Source organism: Thermobia domestica, chromosome 15, assembly GCF_964235325.1.
Source record: "Thermobia domestica chromosome 15, izTheDome1.hap1.1, whole genome shotgun sequence".
NCBI lineage: Eukaryota > Metazoa > Arthropoda > Insecta > Zygentoma > Lepismatidae > Thermobia > Thermobia domestica.
In genome coordinates, this window is record NC_137468.1 from 70,624,848 (window position 1) to 70,646,297 (window position 21,450).

Consider the following 21,450-nt stretch of genomic DNA (forward strand, 5'->3'; position numbering starts at 1 on the left):
AGAAATATCATTTGATTGTTACATTTCTGTTTCTGCTCGAGTTTTTTAATTTCGGTTTTTCACTAATCTTTCAGAATGAATCATTCCAGTTTGTTACTAAATTCTACTGCTTATTTGTATGCGTGATAAGTACTTCTATTAACATGTATATAATTTTAATGTGTAAAATTTGTTCAGATTCCGAGTCAAATCTGATCAAGTGCCCCTAAATCTGCCCTTATTAGCCAAGCATAACTGCAACTGAAATGGATAATTTTGGGTCAAATCGCTCACGTTGGTAAGTTGTTGGATAGTTCTTTCATAACCGTAATTACAAGTATCTCGATACGATACTAAAAAAGAAAGGAGGTTATATTTTGAGTAACCATTGACAATTAGTTATTGAAATTTTGTTGACAAAACTAAAACTATTTTAAAAAAATGTTTGGAAAAACTTCCTTTAAAAAGGGATACGGACAAAATCTCGCGGCCGAAACATCGCCGCCCAAAATCTCGCCAGCCAAAACCTCGCGGGACAAAATCTCGCCGGGCCAAAACCTCGCGTGGCCAAAACCTCGCCGCCCAAAATATCGCCGGGCAAAAACCTCGCGTTGCCAAAACCTCGCCGCCCAAAACATCGCGTGGCCAAAACCTCGCCGCGAATGAAACTTTTCTTTAAAATTTACCCAATGAGTTTCTTAATATGCAATTTCACATTACAAATAATAATAATAATAATAATAATAATAATAATAATAATAATAATAATAATAATAATAATAATAATAATAAGAAGAAGAAGAAGAAGAAGAAGAAGAAGAAGAAGATACAAAACATTGTGTGCGTGGGCTTTCTCGGGTTATTCCCGTTTCCTCCCACTTTCTTTATTCGATCATTTCCTTCATCCTGGTCATCTACGTCTCCTTTAACCTACAGGACATAATCAAGGAACGTCGTAAAAACTCGTATATCATTTCATACTTTCATAAATATTATTAGATTTTTGTTAAAATTTTAAGTTTTTGGATGTTCCAAAGTTCACGAAACTAACCCCGTTAGTTGTCATTACTTTCCTTATGCAGACTTTCTTTCCCTATAACCAGTTTAAAAACATCCTGTCGCCCTACCTTCACACTGAAATCCTCTAATACAGAAATAGAATTTTCATATGGTATCGCGGGACTTAGTCAAATACCCGTGATACTTTTCTGAAACAGCGTCTTTTATACCGTCATCCTTATCATCTGTTGGAACATTTACATTTTGGTCAGGCGACATTTTGGGGCGCGAAGTTTTGGCGAGGTGAGGTTTTGGCCCGGCGAGATTTTGGCCCGCGAGCTTTTGGGTGGCGAGGTTTTGGCCAGGCGATGTTTTGGCCCCGCGACGTTTTGGCCGGCGAGGTTTTGGCCAGGCGAGATTTTGTCCCGCGAGGTTTTGGGCGGCGAGGTTTTGGCCAGGCGAGGTTTCGGCCCGGCGAGGTTTTGGGAGGCGAGGTTTTGGCCAGGCGAGGTTTTGGGAGGCGAGGTTTTGGCCAGGCGAGGTTTTGGTCCGCGAGGTTTTGTACCCAAACCCTTTAAAAAACTGTAGGCAGCTGTTAGACCGACAAGATAAACATTTGTTGACAATTTCCTGTTTTGACCAATCAAAAGCAAACATTTGCATTCATGTTTCAACTACATATGTATCCCTGTAACTACCCTTCAGTTTTGTATAAATTATCCTGATATTTGCATTTCCATCATTAATATTCGTAAGTGCTGTAAGAAAGTTTTGGGAACTGTAAGAATAACAGCTAATTCCTTTAGGTAATCAGCCATGATGATATTCTTCTTCAGGAAGAAAGCTACGAAATTAACAAACGGGTAATCACCAAGAAGGACAGTAATCACAGATCCTGTCAAATTTTTAAGTTTAAAACTACTTTAAACCAAAATATGATATAAATATAATAATAATAATAATAATAATAATAATAATAATAATAATAATAATAATAATAATTTGTTCGAGTCGATAATGTTTGCTAGCTGCAAGAAGAATTAATTCAATGGTGATGCGAGGTAAATTGATTGATAATTTTATTTTCTGGCTATGGAAGTATCGAGACTGAAAAAAAGTGTCAAATAATTTGTATTTATTTTTCCAAACAATCTCTCCAGATTCTCTCTGTACTCTAATAAATTAAACTATAGCGAAATGAGTAGCATACTTACTCTCAAATAAATATATTCATTGATAAGTTTTTCAAACGCTTTTTTTTTTTTTCGTCCTTCATTTTAAAGACTAACAGTAAGGCGGAATTTCTCCGCTCTTTAACTGCTGACTAGCCATGTGTCAGGTGTCACTGAAGCTTGATTTACAGCATCTCCTCCCTCCAAATGATCAGCAGGGAACATTTCGTTGAATGTCTACACAAACATGGTATCACAATACACCTGGCAACTCTGAAAAAAAGTTTGTCTTTGGAGAATAATAAACTATCGTAGAAGTTTTCAGAGGGCAACAACTACACCCTCTGCTTCCCGCTTCCTCACCGCGCACTTGTATTCTTCTCTGAAGGGAACATTACAAACTTCTTCATCACTTTACATAAAACAGTCCGAAGAAAGAAATTGTTGGCTACTTTTACATGAGTAGATAAATTATTAGATATATTCGAAAAGAATAAATTGAATCATTTTGGCAGTCCTTTATAAAGAATCATTAATTGCAATTGCACACGATAACTAGATATTTTCAAGTTCTTAATTCAAAAAATTATATCTTCCACAATACATTTCTAAAAATGAAAACGATTCTTCTACTGCCATAGATGATCGGGACATATTTAAGGCAATAAGAAGATAAGGATAAAATTCGCTTAGTACATTTTTACTTTTCGGAACTGATCCAATTGTCTTCAATTTGTCCAAGTCCCAAATAGTCCTCATTTCTCGCAGCGACATTAGCTCGACATAATGTAAGGAATCTGACCTAGATGTAAGTTAGTTTCTGTTATTTTTACATTTTTTGGAACAGATAGAAACAGTTTTTGAAACAAAAGATCTATGTGGTTATAACAATATTCGGCATTTAAGCAATAATGTAGGCATATAGAGTAAAATAGGCAAAATATCTTATTTGCTTAAATTGAAGCAAAGACCCCATCTTTCCAAATGGACTTTAGAATGGTCATTTTAATTGTGTCTAAATTAAGGAATAGGCATTTTACCTAACATCAGATCTCTAACAATATCTATTTCGTTTTAAAGAAGTATTCGGCAAGGATGCCAACATTTTATACATAGTCTTTTAGCATTCATTGCATTTTATTTACATTTTCGTATTAATTTACTTACAATGATGCCTACTGCAAAAGAGTAATAGACTCGTTATGGATTAAATACTAACGACAGTTTCAGATTTTGTGAAATTTCTTCGAGGTAATCTTTGGAGCTATTCAACCTATTTTTATTCATTCCTTCATCACTGAAATGTGTGTTCCTTCTAGACAGTTATAGACTACATATTATCAAACCTTAACTGCATGGAATTGCCCAATGATGTAAAATATGGAACAATTTACACAAAAAACTTATTACATGTTGCTTTTCCACCGCTTAACATGAAAGCATGAAATTTAGTATTACTATTTTGGATATACATAATACATATTGCCTACAATGTTGCCTACTTGTATGAATTTACTATGGTGGAACGATGAGGAGGAGGAGGAGGCGTTTTTGAACCGCTGTACGTGCAGCTAGGAAATTTGCTATATGGAGGCTTTCCCAAATCTTTCAATTTTACAATCAACGACTATGCCCTGTAGGGTAAAGGAGATGTATGATTAATGAAAGTGAATGATTATGTGAAGAACTGATGGAATGAGAACGTGCGAGGAAACATAATCCCGATAAAAACCCATGGACACAATGTTCTTCACCACAAACTCATATGACCTGGGGTGTACCCAGAGACCCACCGTACCAGAAGTGTACTCTCTAACATTATTCCACTGTTCCCCCCCCCCCAAGGGAGCCCGTTCCATATCCAGCAAATGAAAATTATTTTCTCTTATACACTTATTCATCACCTTTAATTTCTCTTCCGAAGAAATAGAGGAAAAGGAAGGGATAGAACCTTTTTCTGAACCACTGAACGATAAAGGCGTGTACATTGATCAACCTTTACATTAGGAACAAGTATCGTGTGACACTGTGTAGTCAAGGACGCCTACCACGAGGCGCCAAACGCGATCAGTTTGCAGATAGGATGCCCTCTTTCCTGCACAATAAGACGAAGTTGTTCGTCATTTCACATAGACAGGCACATATTTATAGCAAGATCGTGGTTCAGTGCCTCGAAAATGCTATATGCTTTTCCGCACTTGTTGACTTTTTCCTCCATGGTCCAGCGGTGTAGTAACCATGGTCGAATCTTCAACAAAAGAGCACAGATTGAAGGACCAAAAGTAGCCAAGTGTCTACAACGACGGTTTTAGCGCATAGGCCACAGCAACCTGGCTCAGGAGGAGGGCAAATTTCCCTGAACAGATTAAAAAGAAAACATCGAGATTGAAGTACGGTATCCGAAGGGAAAAAAAAAAAAGATAGAGAGAGAGACTATTTACGAAAGAGGAATTTACAGAAGATCTACATTGAAAACAATGTTGACACCGCGCGCGATGAGTTTTCTTGTTACGACGCTACTCGTGCTAGGAGGAGCTGAGGCTATTAGCTGGCAGTAAAATCCGTGCACTTGGTTCTGTACGTTCTGAACCGCTACTGGTGGATTAATCTAAGCGGACGCGGCTGTACTATTTAGGCCTACACTGAATAAGAAGAAATAACGGAGAAAGGGCGCCAAAGTTTCTTGGGACCAGGGGCCTGCTGCTAGGTATTACACCTGAACAAACCACAGACGTTTAGTACGCCAGAAAACCACAGAAAAGTACGACATATTTCCACGATACCACGAGACGTATCTTGAATGGAATTGGATTCCACAGCAGTAAACTAATAATAGCTTACAATTGATTTAAGCCAGAAACGCCTCGTATGGGCCACAGGCATACATTAATGGGTCATGATTATGTAAGTACGCCTAGGACGTCTATAGTCTTGAATCTAGTTCTCTGCTTATCCAAGTAGATGGACAAATCTGTCTGGGGCAAACAGCACATGAACCCATGGCCTTTCATTGTACGTTAGGGTTCTACAACAGGTAGTTGTAGCAATAACATGGTTTTATGTGTATATTTTTCTACTGTCTTTTAAGACCATTCGTCATAATACTAACCATGTATGTGATCACTACAGAAACTAATTAGCTGACCATCTGTACCTGTCTCTCTGCAATAATTGGTGAAATTAGAAGTTGAAGGAAACGGAAAACCTCGAGAAACGCTCGGACACGATATTGTCCATCACCTTGCGTATTAGTTTTACATCTTCTGCAATCTGTTCTAAAAATGAGAATGAACTATTAGGTTAGGTCGTTCAGTGATATACAAAATCCGAACATCGTGTTCATTTCTGATTTGATCGTGTTCGTGTTCTTTTTTCAAATAACGAAAGAGATGATTTAATTATTATTATATTTCTTCTGAATCGTGAGACGGTCCCTTTTCCGCTCATGTATAATTGTTTATATTAGTATAAGATCGTTGGGATCTGAGGATCCAAAATGGCGCCTTGTTTCGAGTTCGATCCAAAGCCACATCAATTGTTCGTTTATAGTCCTCGCTATGCGTGAATGTGCTGCCACCAAGTGAGAAAAAACAAAATGAAAAACAAAGGACATCAAGTTTTTTTTTGTAAAATTTAATTTTAAACTATTTTCAGTAGGTAATTAATTTAGATATTCTTACTTTAATTGCAATCGTTTTAATATATGTATATTAGGTCGATAAGCATGTTAAAATTTCAAATATTTTCCGGTAATCTGTACCAATCAGGAAAAAGGGGGGCGAAGTGAAGCTATCCTCGCCGGGAGGAAATAGCGTCCTTTTTCCGCGTGACTATTGCGTAGTGATAACATCTCAGGCAACTGAGATGTAATAAATTTTGACAAAACACCCAAGATTAAATAGTTATGTAAGTTTTTCACTAGTGAAACTTCAGGAGTGGACGAAGGGTGAGAAATGAAGGCTGACTAACTACTATAAACAGATTAAAAACATGTAAGGTGAAATAACAGAACTTTCCTTCCGTATCAATATGCACGAGTACCGGCTATGATGGCGTTTGCTGTCCGGAGGAACGGTAATATCCAGAACTGAAAAGCACTTCAAGACCTTTCAGGTAACAATAGCCTCTTACTTTAAATTGGGATGCAGCTACTTTAGATATTTTGAGAAGCAGGCCTTGAAATTTAGAAGACCATGTGACTAGGAAGGTTCCAGGTGTAGAAGTTTTTTTTGAGAAGATGGTTGCTATGTTTGGTTAAATTTTTGCTTCAATCCGGATCAATTGGTGACTAAATTCTATAAATTATCATAAATTCCATCAAAACTATGAACTATGAACTAAATTCTCGGTTTTCGAAATTTATATTTTTTGTATATTAAAACAAAAAGGGGGGAGTAAAAATAAGTTAATATATACGCCTGCTTATTGTAAATTGTTTCTACGATGATAAAAGTAACATGAGATGCGTTTCTTCAGAGTAATGGAATCTAGAAACATGATTGCTTAAAGTAAATCTTTCCAGTCAAGCATGGGTCCTCAGTCGCCTGGGTGATAAAATTCGTCCTTCCTCTCCCTTCACTTCCACTTCCACTTGCCTCGGTCGGAACATCAAATGCCAAAAATTTAAGTATAGGTTAGCACCTCTCCATATCCAATCTGCATTTAAATCTCTCTCGTTTTGTATGAATTGATTTCCTTGTTCGTTACTTGGTTAGGTTAGTTTTAGTATCGTTAACTATTGTGTACCAAAATCTGAAATTGGCTCTGTTGTTTGTGGTTAATAGGACCCTTCTAGTAAACTTTATGTATGGAATTATAAACCTGGGGTGATGTTTAGAACGTTCACTGCTCTCTCTCTCTATCCTGCTGACATGTTATTAATATAAATGCTTGTGATAATGGAATTACCTGAAGCTTGTCCGCTCACCCTGTAGTGTAAAGAAATATTTGGCAGATACGATCAGTAGTTGAAAATTTGTGCTAAACCAAGTGAGACTGGAGAAGTTGCTATTTAATGAGCCATGGGCAAAGAAATAGTTAAATATATGAAGAAAGTGTGTATTTAGAGACGTGTTGCGCCTGAAATAGACAGGTTGCCCGCTCGAAATAAGATAATATTTTATTTCTTCAGTGTGTTCATGTAGGCCCGGCCATTCTCTATCTCCACCGCTGCCACTTTCATAGGGTGCTCAGCCATTAGGAAATCTGTTGGATGAAAATTGTATTCAGATTGTGAACCGATTTAATAAGTATGCCGTAAACCCTTGTAATAGTTTTTTGTATTCCTAATGTATATCAGCAGGCCAAAGAAATGTTACCCCCCCCCCCTCCTTTCGAATGATGTAATAGTGTTTTTTTTAAACAATTGTAAAATTTAATACTAAATTGTGACAAAGTTTAATTTGAGTAACATAATAATTCATTTTTTTTATATAGGTCAACCGATATAAAAAGGGACTTGTATTTTGTTTTATGTAACTCTAAATCTTCAAAATTCTAAAATGTACTTGTACTAAGAATCGGATTGACCAAATGGAGTTTATATTGTACGAAATTTACTAACTAACTATAACCGGAACGAAATTTTCTTTGGAAATGTAAGAGGTGCGTTAAAAAGTAGTTCTGAGCACGTAGAAATTGTTGTGAAAGTAAGATTGGTGAAGATAAATTTGGAATTAAGAACATAATTTGGAACTAAATTCTCAACCTAATTATATATATTTTTCTTTTCCACTTGCAATGTGTGCTTCAGTCTTTTCCTACCCGTGCGGGAAGGGGAGCTCTGTCATTGTAGTTCATTTTTTTCTTTCTGTTCTAACAATAAATTTAGTTTGTACTGTATGAAGTAGTAGTCATTGTGTTATGAGATCTGAATATCCCTTAGTTATAAGCTCGATTAACAATATTTGGCAAGTGGTCTTAGAACGAAAGAATTAAATTCGAAGGATATTATCAACAGTTACAGTGCTTGACGCAGTGGTCTCAACAGGAGAAAGATTCTGATTCGAAGCGTAGTTTATTTTATTTTATATTTCTTTTTTTTTCTTTTCCAAACCTTTCTTTCTTCATTATTGCGGATGTTATTTTATTTTTCTTTTATATTTTAACTTAAGTTTTTTTTTTCGTTGTGCAAATACAATTTAAGTTACGGTTGGATAGCCTGGAGTACCTTCAGTACCCAGGAGAGTATTCAACCTAGGCCAAATTCTGAGGAAAGGAAGAAATCGAAATAAATCGTAACATTAAAATGGCGACCCAGCCTTAGGATGATTCTCTTGTCTGAGTACTGCTCGAGAAGTAACGTGTAATAATATTAATGGATAATTCAAATATTAAGCAGGTGAAGTGGAAGTGAAGTGGAGAGATGGTGGGTGAGTTTTGTTTTCCGGTGCTGGGACTGGAGGCTTGACTGGAAATATCTCATGAGTGTTTATATAAGTATATAGTGTTCTTGAAGTGAAAGTTTCAATGTCTTTTTGTTTTGTTTCATGCTAACTGTGTTTGTAAATCGATTGTAAAATGGCGTCTCGTGGAAGTGGCTCCGATGGGGATAGCGTTTGTTCGGGTTCTCAGCAAAAAGAATACGCATGCTGTGATAATGCGCATCAAGTAGTCAGTAATGAAGGAGTAGAGAAAGTGAAAGCCGTGATGTGCGAGAGTTGCCTTCGCTGGTTTCATTTTGATTGTGTAGGTATGAAGAATACCTCTAGCATGTTTGCTTTAGTAAGCGCTGATTCCTACCGTTGGGTATGTGCAGGGTGCGAAGCAGCTAAACTACCTCAGCCTAATAATGGCAATGATTAGGATCCCGAAAAGGGGAACAAGGAATTTACGCTTGATAATGGTATTTCTGACAATGCACCCATCGCGACCTCGTCACCTGTCTTACAAGACAATTGTACTGTGTCGTCTGTCTCTCGGGAGGACGGTCTTATGTTAATGATGGAAAAGCTGTTCAAGGAGATAGACGAAATCAGTTACGAGGTAGTTAGTAGTAAAAAGGAGGTGAGCAAAGTTAACCAGAAAATCGACGAAGGGTTCGAGAAATTTGGGACTCAAATTACTGAGGTGCAGTCTAAAATTGAACAAACTGCTATAACCGTGCAGCAATTATCCTCTAAGTTGGAGCAAGTAAAAATACAAGCTCATGAGGAATTGCAAGTTGCAAGCCAGAAATTAATGGATAATGTTAGGATAGTTAGCACGAAGGTCGAGAGTAATGAATTACGAATTCAAACACTTGAGCATAATATGAAGGGAACCTTGAGTACGCTCGAATCTCAGGATACGCGTTTGCAACAATTACCTGAGATGATAGAAGCGCAGAATATTGTTTTACAAGAAGTTAAAAGTAAGCAGGATGGAGTTGAGGGCGCAGTGGGCGAGCTAAAATCCTGAATTCCAAAAGAAATGAAAGATTAGAGAAGTATCAATGCGAAATAGGAAGTGAAGTAACAGCATTGAAACAGCAATTAGAAAAGTTAGAATTAGCTTTGCATGAGGATAGTAAAAGTGACAAGTCTGTAGATCAGGAAATTCCTAGAAAAAAAGCGCACGTGAACTTTGAAACCGGGCTTTCTCAAACAAGTAACCGAAGTAGGAATATCCCCACTAACAATCCTTTTGTATACAACCTGTCGACTCCTCCTTTGTCGAGTGGTAATGGCAATTATCATAATATGGCAGGTAATTGGCAAAACAAGATTTACGAGAGTACTAACTTAGGAAATTGTTTCGGGTCTTCTTTTATGACAACCACCCCGAACTTGGAATCCCCATGGCATTGGCAAGGCGAAAAACCTGATGTTTATCCAGTAACTTCTAACCCATTTTTCTTTTCACCTAGTAGTGGTTTTCAAAATTCTCCTAGTTTCTCATCGTCTATTATCAAACCTAAAGACCTTAAAGACTTTCCGGATTTTAATGGAGAGGTGACTGCAGGTGCAGGCCGATCTTTCTTGCGAAATTTACAACGATGTTTGGATATGTATAGATTGTCTGATGCCGAAAAACTTTTAATAGTATCGAAGTGTTTGATGCGGGGGCCGAAGCGTGGCTGCAATCAGTGGCACGCGATATTAAAAGTTATGAAGATTTTGTAAAACTTTTTAAGAAACAGTATTGTTCTGCCAGTATGGAAAGGATCCATAAGAAAGCTTTGCAAGCTTTAAGATTCAATAGGTCGAAATTTTCTACATTGCTTGAGTTTGCTTGGTATATAGTCGAGGTTTATTTCAATATAACTGAAGTGCCAGATCAGTCCGAATTGATAGATATTTTATTGGGTTGCTTGCCAGCTGAGGATTCGCGGTTGTTCATGGTAAGCCCGTGTTCAGACATCGATGAATTGATGGCTAAGATTGCAGCACTGTCGGGTCACGCAAACGCGCACGCGAGTGATTTAAGACCTCCTGCGAGACGGTTTTCTGCCAAACAGGCTAAAGTCGTTAAAAATAAAAGTCAACAACTAGAAAGTGGAAGTCAAACTGATTTTCTTAGCTACTTCGACAGCCAACGTACTAACCGAGATAATTTAAGATACGGTAATGATAATAGGAATAATCGGAATGGTCAAAACGCGCAAAACAATCAAGGCTTTGGATCGTACCGAGGAAGGAATCGTAACTTCCGACGAAGGTGGCGTGGCAGTCGAAATGGAAATTCGAACTATAGGCATGAGTCATCAGAAAACACTTCCGGTCAAAGTAATGAAAGAAATAGTGATAACACAATTTTTACAAATAACTCTGGAAACATAAACGTTAATAGTACGACCCCAGACCGACGGGCTCCGGCCCCGGAAAACTAGAAAGGCAGTCACTTTTGAAAATGGGGGAAGCTGGCTGCGGTAAGGACGAAGACCCCATTATAATTGATCAGACGTTAGAAACTATTCCTAAAACTTTAATACCGTTGGAACCTAATGAAATTTCTCAGACTTTTGATATTAATCAACAATCAGTTTATTTCAATGTAAATTTTGTAGTAGAAGACGAAATATTAGAACCAATTAGTGAACATTATTTTTCATCGTCTCCGGTAGTAAGTGGTGATATAGGGGGTGTAACGTTAAATTGTACAATAGATAGCGGCTCTGATCTGAACCTGATGGACTGGGAGATATGGAGAAAACTTAAGCAGAAATTCCCATCTGCTAAGTTAAGACCATATTCAGGATTGACTTTGGGCGCCTTTGCCGGCAAGGAGAAATTTTCTGTGCAGGGTGTTTAAACTTTTAATCTAAACATTCAGAACCGGATTTTTGATGTGCCAGTCTTTGTCATAAAATATTTAAGGACTGATTTAATTTTGGGTTGTCCCTTCTTGGACAAGTTCCAAGGAGTGATTGATAGATGTAGAAGAGAAGTTAGATTGAAGGATAATTCCGGGAAGGAAATTGTTATTGAAACCACAAAACCGAACATACTTTCAGTTTCTATTTCGATGGTTGAAATCGAAACTAGTCCTTTTCAAAAGTCACTGGAAAAGATAGTTGCGGTCGTAAGCGAAACTTCTAATAGTATAGATCAGTCTAAAGTGGGTTCATTGACAGATTCGGTTAGGTTGGAGCATATAGCTAGGTCAGTGACGGAATTTGAATCTAATCTTAGTGAAGACGAAATTCGAACTTATATTTCCTCTCGAGACGATCTCGACTCCTCTTCGAAACAACGCTTACAAAATTTACTTATTAAAAATAGAGATCTCTTTTCCGAATATCCGCGAAGAGTTAGAACACCCCTGTGCAGGATCGAATTGACGGATGAGGTGCCTATTGTCGGTCCGTATTATCCTATTCCCCAGTCTATGCAGGCGGCATTTGAGGAAGAGCTTCAAAAATGGATTAAGTTAGGGATCGCCAAAGAACAACCTTCTCCTTACCGCAACCCGATCCATTGTGTGAAAAAAGCTTCTGGTGGCGTACGCCCAGTCCTTGATTTGCGATATCTCAATAAAAAGGTAATTTCATCTAAAATACAAGTGGAGCCGATTGGGGACATCCTCAATCGTGTTGCCAAAGCATGCTATCTATTTCAGTAATTTTGATTGCTCGTCAGGCTATTACGGAATAGGACTTCATCCTTCTTCGTATAACTGTACCAGCTTTGTTTACTTAGGCAGACAATGTCATGACTGTTCTTCCGATGGGAATTAAAAGTGCTCCATCTATTTTTCAAAATGTAATGTATAGTTTTTTTTCAAAATTTTACGAAATCGTACGTAACGGTCTATCTTGACGACGTTCTCGTCTCTAGTATCACTTTAGATCAACATTTTGAACATTTGGAACGTGTTTTTGAAATTTTTAGATCGGCTAATTTTTCTTTAAATTTTAAGAAGTGTAGTTTCCTGCAGAAAGAGATCCACTTCTTACGACATGTAATAAGTGGCCAGGAAGTTAAGACAGACCCGCGTCACAACGAACCGATAAGATGTTTTCCTATTCCAAAATCCAAGAAACAGGTCAGACAATTTTTAGGTTTAATTGGTTGAAGACGTAAGTTCATAGCTAACTTCGCAGGACTAACAGCTCCATTTTTCGACCTTCTTAAAAAGGATAAGAAATTCCAGATGACACCCGAATTGCTAGAACTTTTCTTAGAGAAGTATTCAAATTAAGAGAAATCATTAGTCAACCTCCAGCTTTAGGCCAATCCGATTTTTCTCTTCCTTATCATATTTATTCGGATGCTTGTGCAGAGAATTTAGCAGGCTATTTGTGCCAATACCCTTCTCCGGAAGCAGACCCTGTGGTGATAGCTTATGCTAGTCGTCGTGTTCGACCACATGAACTATCTTTATCAATCTTTCAACTTGAACTCTTAGCCGTACTGTTCCTTTGCGAATATTTTTCTCAATATGTTTTGGGTCGGACTACGTATATTCATTGTGATAACGCTGCCGTTACGCATGCGTTTACAATGAAGAACTTGGATCCTCGTACCACCAGTATTTTATTGAAATTGCAACGTTTTGATTTAATTTTCGAACATTTATCCGGCCGGTCCAATCAAATTGCTGATATACTTAGCCGAAATGCTCCTGAGGTAACTAAGGAACAAGAGCTCCGGTATGTAAATTTTCTTACGGTACAGGATTCTTCAGCTCTAGACTTTAACGAAATTAAGGAAAAACAACGTACCGACCCCCTTTGTATTAAACTTCGGTCCTCTTTGGATAACGTTTCTAAATCTAATCGTATTTTGGTTCATCAGGATCTCCTTTATATTAAAAATCGTAAAACTAATCAGTGGCTGTTAGTTATTCCTCAGGAACTTACAACAAAAATCGTTGAGTTAGTTCATTCCAAGGGACATTTCGGAGTGAGGAAATGTTGGTCGTTTTGTCGATCATTGTTTTACTGGAAAGGGGTAAAACTTAGTATAAAACAATACATACGAAATTGTATAAAATGTGCAGAAACAAAATTCGCGAACCGCATTATTGCTAAGGATGATTATAGCATAGAGGCAAGAATGCCACATGAACGATTAGGATTGGACATCGTGGGGAAATTACCAGGAAGTCATGGTTTCTATTATATTCTTTCAATAATAGACATTTATTCTCGGTACGTATGTTTCCACTTAAAACGGCCCACGCTAAGGAGATAATAGCAGTGTTGGAAAGGAGATATTTCTATCTGTTCCCCTATCCCAGGGGAACAATCGCTGCACACAAAAGCACGAAATTTGACGTATAGCGGCATTTTATATACAATATACAAATGGATTATTTACTTACAAGAACAGGTTGAGAACAAAATAAAGTGTTTTTTTCTTTTTCTTTGTTGAACATAAAGGCACAAAATTTTGAACGTTGAAGATTCTTTATGCAAGGAATAAAAATATCGCATTTACTTAACCGAATTTTGGAAATTCCAGCTGTAAAAAAGAGGAAACCAGAAGAATTTAACAATCATCATTTTTAATTTTATGTATTTATTTTATTTTTATTTTTTTAATTTAATTTTATTTTTTATTTTTTTTTTAACCGTAGAAGGAAACTTCGAAATTCAGTATAATCTGAGACATGGAATGCGAATATCTGATTTATTTGACGAATTTTGGAAATCCCACTCCAAAGGCACAAGAGAAGTAAGGAATTACGACATTATTACGATACCGTATGGTGAATACAGTATTATGACACTACCATGAATTAAGACACTATTATGATTCTCAATCGCTGCACATGTAAGAACAAAATTTCATATATGGAAGCTTTTCATATACACCTTCCTTTACACAAATATATCCTCCCTTTACACAAATGTTGGAAATTCCACTTCGGAGAGAGAGGAAGTAATATATATATATATATATATATATATATATATATATATATATATATATATATATATATATATATATATATATATGAAAAAATGGGTCACCTTTAGACTGTCAAAAATTTCTCCCGATCTCAGTTTTTAAGATACAAGAACGACATTTTGTACATGTATTATGTACATAACAACGTATTTTTTTTTAAAATGTTGAGATCCCTACGTGAATCCAGGCCCGGCCAGAAGGTCATAAAAATTTTAAAAAGAATTTTTTTTTTCGAAAAATCTAGTTTTTTCCAATTTTCTTGTTTCTGGTGTATAATACGGACAAGAGAGCGGTATCGTTGGAAAGTATGATCTATCTTTAAAAAAAAAAGTATAAACCATGATGAGATGTTTGAATTATATATATAGGTAACATAAAAAGGTTTGCGATCAAGGAACAAATTTCCTACAAGGATATTTTTGATATAAAAAATATAAATATCGTATTCACTTTTAAAAATATGGAAAAGTGGAGAATTTAAAGATTATTTCATTTCAATATTAAAGAATTTAAACAAATATGAATGACAACGTAAAAGCACCGAATTTAGTATAAGGGACTCCGTTTCAGACAATCGAATTTGTCATGCACTTGCATGGATTTAATATGGAAAATACGAAGGGAAGGAGTACAAAATAATGTCATCGGTAAAACGCAGAGATATTTCACAATAAATAAATAACAAACATGGTGTTCAACATGACGCGGCAAATATCTTGTACTTAGCTCTATCAACTTGAAATTTATAAGAAACAAACGAAAAAATAAACCAATTTTCTTAATATCCTCTACCAAGCCTGTTTAATAGACACGAATATTTTTTCTAGCAAGGAGAGGATAAAAAAAGAAAAAGAAAGGTAAGTAAAATATAAAGTTAATGAATAAGCCTATTCTGTAATATATGAACATGCTTATGCAGGGAGATGAAGGTAGTCCTTTAAATTCATTGTGACATGGAGTTACCATGATCGGTTGAAACAGGGTGCTGTATACTTCTACCTGCGTTGTATGTTATGTTTAAAAACTTGCCACTCCTAGTTTGTGACCAGTGATTTGAAGCAAGTTTTTATACGATGAGATAAAAAAAACTATTGCCTATTGTATTTAATTAGTCCAAAATTAGTTGATATTTGTACTTATTCATAATAGTATCGTATTTGTGCACACTAAGATAAAGAAGTACATGAAAATCATAAAAAGTCCTTATTTACAGCTTAAGAAAGTATTGATCTTGAACTCACTTAAGAACACGTGTTTTGTTAACATGTCTGAATATATTTCAACATTTTGTCGTCATTCTCAGTACGCAACCATTAAAGAATGTTTCCGCTGCCTTGTGGATTCACATTACTGATGAATGTGAATTTTCCTGTACCACAGAAGAATTATTATTCCACTTCGTTGATACCAAACACAACACCAAATTCACTTTAAAAGAACTCCCTTGAAGGGTTAATGTGGTTCAGTTCACTCAAATGAAAGCCTTCTGTTTGTCTTTGGTTCAAACTCGGGGAAAAAGCACCAACTTTTTGAATCTATGCCCATAAACTTAAGGGCTTACCTGGCCTAGAATTTCGAAAGGGGACCGGTGACTCAGTGGTAGAGTCCTCGCTTCGGGTCCCTAATTCGATCCTATCTCCCGCTAAGTGGGCTTTATGGTACACAAACAAATATTGGATTTATCGGGGTTCTCCCGTTTCCTCCCACTTTCGTAATTCCACCAGTATCAGCTATTTCATCAACACAATCTCTCTCAGCCTCAGTGCATAATCGTGGGATGTTTAACTTAAACAAGGAGAAACAGAATATTAGAAAGTACTCCCTTTTTGTATCTTCTAATTTTAAGCATCCGTTTATAGATGGCGTGACGTTGATTTTAAAACCAAACTTACACTCAGGGGCGTGTACGTATTACCGCTGTTACCGGCGGTAACGGTAAAAATATGACAGTTTTCCGTTGTTTTCATGTCTCTAAATTTCATTATCAACATGGGAAGATGTTCACATACTTTTCTTTTCTTTCTTTCCTCTTTTTTTCTTTTTAAAGTTTGGACAGCCTACGCTGCATTTACAATATGAACGAACGTAACATGCGAACGCCAAGTACTGTTGTTGATACCGCAGATTTCAGAGGTAACGCAAACCTCGATAGCGGTCATTCATTCCAGAAGCACCTTTCAGCCTGCCAGCCAGAAGCAACCTGCGCGCTCATATTTGGACTTCTGGAATAGCCCTTATGTTACCGTTCGGCTGAGTGCATCAGGAAAAAATAGGGACGTTCCCTGTCAAAACAAGGAGAATCTAGAATATCATCAGCATATATATTCTACTCACCACCCGCTGAAGTCATTTGCTCTCCTCTCGGTATAGAGGATCGAGTGCGCGGTGATTCTCCTATAGGCCTACTGTTTCGTTTGTTTCCTCTGTCCAAAGATGAAAACTTGGCTGTAATTTCCGTATTCATAAATAGCAGTATACAATTTCGGATAAATATAAGTAGCAGGTGTTTCATAGTAATAGCATTGAACATCTGCTACTATGAGTCTGTATGTTCCGAAGTATATTATTTATATGTTAACATATCATTTTCGCACGACTTCGTACGTTATCTTTAAATTTGAATAATACAGCAACAGAGAACAAGGATATATATTCCATAACATATTCTAACAGACAAGTTTAATATAGGCTTACTTTGTTTTAAAATAGTTTCACATTGACTTTTTAATTTGAGGTTATGGGAATTTATTTATTTATTTATTTTAATTAAGAGTTTATTTCTGTTTACACGGTAGAAAAATTTAGATGGTAGTTGTCTCGTGCCTAAAAGACCAAAGATATTACTAGTCTCTGAAGTGTGTCATTAAATGCAGGATAAAACAAATTGTGTTATATGGGAACTGTTTCAAGAGTAAGGGAGAATAGCAATGACAATTAGAGAGAAATAGAGATCCTCCTGCTCCGCGTTATTTCCAATTCGAGTACTTATTATTAAGGACTAATGCTAATTAAATTGAAAATATTTTGTTTTTAATTTAGTAAAGAATAATTTCGATTCAACAAATTTCCAACTCTCGCCGCTAACTTACTAGTTGAATTTGCACTTTGATGTAGTTTGATGTGTTGAAAAAAGAACTGGATTTAGGATTTTAGATTTCCGGGCTTTCGGTGTCTAAGGCCATTTAGCCCGTCACGTTTTGAGGGACGGTGTCCCTCGGCGAGCACACTATTCGGGGAAACGGAAGGAAGGAAGCGGCCTGAGACCTATAAGTTAGGTACTACCCCAGCATTTGCCTGGTGTGAATGAGGAAAACCCAGGAAAACCTCATTCAGGGTGGCTGGCCTGAAAAAGCGTTGGGCACTTTTCCGACCGAGTGGTCCCACAGGGAATCGAACCCGGAACCGCTCGTACCGAAGGCGAGAGCGTTAGCAACTACGCTACGCGGGGCCACTGGAAAAAGAACTGTACAATCGTCTTTATCATACCACAGTTTGACTGTCTGACTAATTTTCAACACGGAAAACTTGTTCAAATATACGCTGGAGCTCCGGTTATGGTTGGTAATGTAGGGAACTGCAGCCTCTTGTTAACAAAGATATACACAAGTCTTATTTTTTCATTGTTATGCCCATAAACTTAATTTAGTTTTAGAAAAGTCCGTTGACTGTACAAAAAAGTGTTTTTTTTTGTTTTTTTTTTTTTTAACTGTGTCGAGACTTGTTTCTTTTTTGTCGAAGACTTCAAAAAGAACAAATAGATTATGTAGTCAACAAAAGTATCCAAACAGCCTCAAACACAAGGTGGAACTACAGAAGTAGGATAAATGATGTGCTGTATAGCTTTAAAGATAAACTGTTAGGACTCTTTAAATCCATGATGGAAAACAGCGACGAAAGGGATTCTCAAACCAGAGTTCTTGCAGCAGTATACTATCTAACCCTTCAAAGTTTTGACTTCAATTTTTTACTTGAACTGTTTACTGTTATAGCATCAAGATAAGAAATCTTGTTCAATATCTTACAAAAGAAAATTCATGATGTAGGTTACTGCAGAAAGAAAATAGAAGCTTTGAAAAATAACGAAGATCATTGAGAGACAGTTTCGAATATATTCAGTAAAAAATGGAAGAATCTGAAGAGTCACATTGTTCAAAAGGTCAAGAGGAAATATGTGGGATTTGACCAAAAAAAAAAAAATCGTTGCCAATGCCTATTTAAAATACGCTGAAAGAAAAAGTGAGTACTAGATTTTCTGATATTGAGAAACTAGTTACTTGTAGTATCAACGACCGGTAACAATTGTCAAAGTGTCACGCCACGCCACTGCTTACACTCATACAAATACTACCTCCAACATTAAATATTAAACATACACTTGAAAGAGCTTTCCTCTTGAAAAACGATCTGTATTCCGTTTTCTAATAAATAATGACGCAAATCAAACCGTTGTATATCGTAACATGCACTTAACTCTCAAGGTTTTAAAAACGGTATTACCTCCTTTTTCAGTAATGGAACGACACGTCAACTAAGTTTTGTAAAATCAACGGTGCATCGGAGTGCTCTTCTTTAGTGACCTACCTATCCACACTCGTTGAAGTCCAAGAACAACTTAGGAAGCGAATAATTGTTATAACTTAAGAAAAATGGATTGTATGTACATTCTAAGTTAATGTGTTTAAGTTCAATAATTTATTATTCAATATGTAACTTACCAATTCATCAAGTTGTTTACAGCTTTCTGCTTTTAGCAATTGTATGTAACATATTACATATTTATATTAATCTGGAACATAGTTTGAACACAAGAATTTTATATTAAATAAGAAAATTGGCTATAGCAAGAATGCTTCGAGATTATCGAAGTTAGATGCAACACTCAAAAGGAACATGATGGACTCACTGAACACATAATGAAGGCAAGTGAAGGGAATTACGATAAAAATCGAAAGAGGTAGAAACTGCATCATAGTCTACACATTTTACACACTCCTACCGTCAAATCCATTCAAAGAGTTTCTGTAACAAACAGTATCACTACTCTGTATTTTAGTACGCACGCGAACTCTACTAAAGCATTCACAATTGCTCAAACCATGCATATTTAATGCTTCGATACCAAACTACAGAGGAAAAAATGATGAATTTATTATAAAGAATGTAATTTCTTTTATAATGTATTATCACAATGTTTAGAAATTAATTACATACAAGATATCAAATTAATTATATACAAGATACATATCAATTCTATTTATCACTGTATATGAACTAGCAATGATTTATGTAATATAATAAGGAAACCGTGTACAGCATGCATTTGGAAGAATAAAACGTACACCACTTCGGTACCTGTACACTACGTAGCCTTCTTTTAATACTGCAATCCCAATATCCATTTTCAATATTTGAAGCGAATCACTATAACGTAAATTCTTTGTTTTTCTGTTGCATAATATTCGAATACTTCTCACCTAAAAAGATTAATTTTAGGATTTACTTGGAAATATTCATCGGGCAGGTTGAAATAAGAGGATAACTACGTTTCAATACTACATTGTTATTTGATATGAAATATGAATGCTCTTTTCCTTCTAGATTAAAGACTTTAAAACTCTTAGCGTAATATTCACATTTAATGTGAGGGATTCTATTCGTGGTGTAAAAATAATTCCTTTCAATGGTTTTTTTTTTTTTTTTTTTTTTTTTTTTTTTTTTTTTTTTTTTTTTTTGTAAAGTAGCATTATCTACGGCGAAGCCTCCCCAAATTCATTGTACTAGTATTGTTCCTAGGTAAGGAATAGCTGACAATAAATTTGTAATGACTGTAGCACCTCAGAAAGATATTTGACCTCAAGGCAGTACGTAGCCTACAAAGGCAGTTGCTATTACTAAAAGTAGAATAGCAACCCCTACTCTTCAAGTATGGAGATAAAGATAAGAGCCATAATATATTCCTCGGCCGACATGTAAGTAAAGGCAAATGAAGAAAAACGATGCTCCATTAGCATGTAGGGTGCGTAGAAGCCAGCCGAAATTTACATCTCGACAGATATGAATTACTCTATTGAAGGCTAATTCAATACTTGATACGTAATGTATTGCTAGGAATAGACCTGTGGCAATTTGAATAATTAAACATAAGCCGAGAAGAGAGCCAAAATTTCATCAATACGAGATGTTAATAGGAGCTGGAAGATCTACTAAGGCGTTGTTAGCAATTTTAAAAAGCGGGTGATGTAAGCGAATTGGTGTTGACATATGATTTAGAGGGCCGAAGGGGACCTTGATATAATGAAGTAATTTTTACCACTGCAATTAATGTAATAAATAAGTATGTCGCTAATATAATAGTATTCATTAGGATTGATGTTATATAAAATTTTATACCAGGAATTTCTTGGTAATTAGTTGTATAGTGATGTGGATCTGGTAATGAAATTATATTTGGTAGTAGAAGGGGGTCGATAATTATTATAACAATTAGGAGCAATGGAACTAGGAAAATTAGTAGGAAAAGATTAGGTGTTAAGGTAAATATTTCATTTGATGCTAGTCTTGTAACATAAATAAATAGAACTAATATGCCTCCTAGAAAAACTAAGAAGAGAATGTAAGAAAATCAAGGAGATTCTCTTATAGTTGAGATAGTTAAGCAAGTAGTGATAGTGTTGACAATGAGTATTAGTCCTATTGATAGGGGGTGAGATATTTGAATTAGAATAAATCTTAAAACTACTAAGATTATAAGTAATATTCAGGTTATTTTAATTTCAAGAGGTAGTTTATAAAAATATTAGTTTTGGGGACTAAAGATAAGTTTGTACTTTCTCTTGATGCTTTTAGAATTTTTATTCATTAATGGTTTACAAGACCAACGTTTTAATTAAACTATAAAAGCTTATGAAAATATTATTTATTTTGTTTTCTTGCTTTCTAGTTATTTTAGGAATAGCTTGTTTTGT

At 35.9% G+C, this 21,450-nt stretch overlaps 1 protein-coding gene across 1 annotated transcript in view; it reads right to left on the bottom strand.

Annotated features, from left to right (window-relative positions):
• The window catches only part of LOC145671073 (transmembrane protein 19), an 83,328-nt gene that overhangs the window by 27,103 nt on the left and 34,775 nt on the right, over nt 1–21,450 (bottom strand). The window lies entirely within an intron of this gene.